Source organism: Mustelus asterias, unplaced genomic scaffold (genome assembly GCF_964213995.1).
Source record: "Mustelus asterias unplaced genomic scaffold, sMusAst1.hap1.1 HAP1_SCAFFOLD_35, whole genome shotgun sequence".
Classification (NCBI taxonomy): Eukaryota; Metazoa; Chordata; class Chondrichthyes; order Carcharhiniformes; family Triakidae; genus Mustelus; species Mustelus asterias.
The window spans coordinates 1,309,954-1,313,935 of NW_027590117.1; the positions used below are offsets into that span (position 1 = coordinate 1,309,954).

Sequence of the window (3,982 nt, forward strand, 5' to 3'; positions counted from 1 at the left end):
CTCCCCATTGATGCCTCCCAGATACAACTGGGACTGTGGACCTTGCTTTAACTTTACAAACAATGGACGAATCATACCTCTGACACATTGTTCAAATACAAAAGTGTGCAAAAAAGTAAACTGAGCGTGCGAACCGGAAGCATCCCTAAAATTTCATTTCTATCACAGTTGTATCATTTCAGGAACAATCGGAAACAACCAAAATCAAAAGACCAACGCAGAAAAGCTCCGTGATTCGAACACGCGGCCTTTTACTCTGAAGTTTTGCGCCACAAACTCACCGCAGCTGCTTCTTTTTGCATCAGAGTCATGTTCGGTGAATTCAAAACCAAACAGGGACCAGAGAGGTGAACTTTACTTTCTCTGGATTTACATCAAATGGAAAAATAACAGCGAATCAAGATTAAGGAGAAAGCAGAAAGGCAGCATTTTCCTGCGGGAGAAATGTGTTCTTTGTTACGGATGTTAAAACAGTAAAAATGGAGTGGGGAGTGACTGTTGCATGGCCGAGTGGTTAAGGCTGCTAATCTATTGTGCTCTGCACGCGTGGGTTCGAATCCCATCCTCGTCGGTGTTGCATTTGTTCTGCATCCTTATTGCCGGTGAACTGATGATTCGTTCAGTGTTTTGAGCTTCACAGAACCAAGATGAAGTTTGGACACATAGGCTTGAGGGGTAAATAGTCCAGAACAATTCCACGTTCCCATATTTCTAATCAGATGAGAAACTCGATTCAAATCAGGACACCAGTTTTGGAGAGGAGTTTGCCACCAGGTAAACCTATGGTTTCGGACGCTCCAAAGCAGACGCCAGCTTCATTTGCGGCCCGAATGGCAGATTTTGTCTTTCTGGAATAGGCAGCTCAGCCATGAAAATTAGTGCCGTATTAGCGGGATTGGCCATGCTAAATAGTCCCTCAGCGTCAGCGGGATTAGCACGGTAAATATGTGGGGTTACGAGGATACAGGCTGGGTGGGATTGTTGTTGGTGCAGGCCTGATGGACCGAATGCTCTCCTTCTGCCCTGTTGGCATTCCCATGAAGTTCGAGGCGGCAGTTTCACTTCTCTGAGAGCATTGACACAACCGTTCCTAATTTCTTCAAACTTTACCTGAAAAGCCGACTTCGATTAGATTCTGACCCACAACTTTTCAATGTCTCACCAGACAACATTCTCTCTTCCACCTTCTTCCATCGGGAAAAAGATACAACAGTCTGGGGTCACCTACCAATCGACTGAAGAACAGCTTCTGCCCTGCTGCCTCTGAATGGACCTCCCTTGCATTACGTTGATCTTTCTCGACATCCTAGCTATGATTGTAACACTACATTCTGCAGTCTCTTCTTTCCTTCTCTATGAACGGTATGCTTTGCCTCTACAGCGCACAAGAAAAAATACTTTTTCACTGTATACTAATACATGAGACAATAATAAATCAAATCAAATTAAATAAAACAATGATGAGAAGTCCTACATGCCATTCTTTGCGCCACAGATCCGCAGCTGCAGCGCTCATACTGCAACAGAGTGTTCAGAGTAGAAAGTGGATCTTGCTGAAATAATAGGCCAATTCCAATTGGTTTCAGTTCAACATTTAAGCAAACGAGCAAATAAACACGACACGTCGCGAAAGGGAAAGGGTATCGTGGGAAAATAAATACAAGAATCAAAGTGCATCAGACGTGACTGCCGTCAAACTGAACAGAACCACACATCCATTATTCAAATGCTCCCAGTGCCTCAAGAGAAGCCCTTTCTCCAAATAAGTGTTTGTATAGTTTTATTTGTTGCTCTTGCACTGACAGGTAACAGTAAATCACAACCACAACAACCAGTGACAGCCAGTTAAATGATCATCCCGCACTCGCGATTAATGGAGTTTCTGACGGTGACAGACAGTTTCTGACCATCGTCCAATTGGGCCTGAAGGTAACCAGATTCACTATCAGAGCTGGACTTTCTTACAGAGTGGGTGGCAGAACCAGGTGAGCGATGGTGGTGGAGTGGTGACTGTGCGAGCATTTGATCTAGGGTCAGTTCCAGGCCATCACGGTTCTGATGACTTTAATTAGTTATCGCAGGTCATAACAGTAGGTGGGCACCCTTAAAATGAAATTCACTAAAAATCCTCACCATCACGATCTTTCTAATGGAAAATTCAGCTTCAATTTACTTTGAGTGGAAACTTTGTTCAATGAAAGAACAGGCCTCAAAATTGATCAATGAATTCCCAGTATGAAACAATAGTCAGAAGGTGGCTAAAACGAGACAAGCCAATTTCAGTTTACTACCGGCACACCTGGTGCCTGAAATCAGCAACTAAGGTAGTTCCGTAATTATAACTAATGCAAATAACGATTGCATATGCAGCGCGAGCGATGGTGGTATAGTGGTGAGAATAGCTGCCTTCCAAACATTTGATATGGGTTGATGCCCAGCGATCGCATTGATAATTTACTTAGAACCTTATCGGCGGCCTCTTGTATTTTAAAACGAGTGAAGAAAACAGGGCGAACGCAACATTCGCCAGTAATAGAGATACTTTTGTTTTCATTTTCTCTTCGGACGTAATTCGTTTTCACTGAAAAATTATTTAAATAGAAAAAAAAACAAGTCTCTGGCCTCATAAATGAATTCAGAGACAAAGATACAAAGTAAAAGTTGAGGAACAAATTTCAGCTCACACACTGTGCTCTGTGCAATCCTGGTACTGATGAAGTTAATATATGCACGTTACTGAGGTGGTTACATTAGTGCAGCAAGTAAGCAGCTGCGATGGCCGAGTGGTTAAGGCGTTGGATTCGAAATCCAATGGGGTTTCCCCGCGCAGGTTCGAGCCCTGCTCGCAGCGATTATGGTTGGAAATCTTTGCTTCAGGCAGATACAAACTCGTGGAATTTTTCTGTTAATTATGTGGATCTCCATCACGCTTTCAGCTGCATGGCTCTGGGCCGGGTGTCGGAAGCTGAGCTTGGAAAGGACACCTGGGTGTCCTCAGGCTGGCATGGATGTGATAGGCTGAATGGGTTCCTTCTGTGCTGGTACTTCTCTCTGGTTCTTTCTGCGGTTCCATGAGGAAAATCATAACGTGAGCAGAATGAAAAAAAAAATCAGCATCAGGTGCACAAGGACAAAACAAGGTCTCACGTCAGAGGAAGATTCTTATGTAAAGCCACACAGAGCATAAGAAATACATTTAATCAGAATGCCTTGAATGAATGCGAATATCAAAATGTTGCTTCGATGATATGTCATCGTGTTCATTCAAACACATTGCTACAAGCAGGTCATTACTGGGTGTCCTGTATTCCTGGTGATAACAGTTTGGGAATGGAAGGAACAGGTTCACACCTGCACATTGTCAGGTCAAACTGTGTCTCAGATTGACAGCTCCTCTGTTTTCCACTCCTCTCGCTCTGTGCTCTGGATTCTCGGGGATTAGTTGGGGTTTTCCAGCTCAGTAACTGTTAAAGCCTCTGAGGCCGACGATGCTCACAGTGTCTGTTCCTCAGATTCAGGGGGCTGCAGCCGATCAGAGTTGTTCTGGGGATAACCCAGAACTTGTTGAAATGTTGATATTGTTCACGAACTGAATTCTATTTGATCAGGTGAAGATACAGATTGTGTGCACTCAGTCACGAAACAACAATATCCCGTCTTCATATAGAGTGGATGAGATTGGATAGAGGGATGGAAAGAGACAGAGTGAGTTAGGGCAGTGAGACACAGACGGCCAGATAATGTCTCAGTGACAGAATTCCATGTAAATTCCGGCTTTATCAAGAAAGATTCTCTTGGAGAAACAGCAGCTGCAGTCTCAGCTCTTACTGATATTGTAGCAGAGACACATTATTAATCCCACACTCAGGAACAGTGCTGCATTTTGACAGCAAAGATGGGGAGAGGCAATAGAAACTGAATGGTCCAGTTCTAAACAGTGTGCAGGCCCAGATGGACCTGAGGTTCAGAGAGATCTTTGAAG

At 43.9% G+C, this 3,982-nt stretch overlaps 1 non-coding gene across 1 annotated transcript; it reads left to right on the forward strand.

Annotated features, from left to right (window-relative positions):
- Positions 1 to 2,769: 2,769 nt before the first annotated feature.
- trnas-cga (transfer RNA serine (anticodon CGA)) lies at positions 2,770 to 2,851 on the forward strand. Its single transcript has one exon. It is a non-coding gene; the product is annotated as a tRNA-Ser (tRNA).
- Positions 2,852 to 3,982: the final 1,131 nt, after the last annotated feature.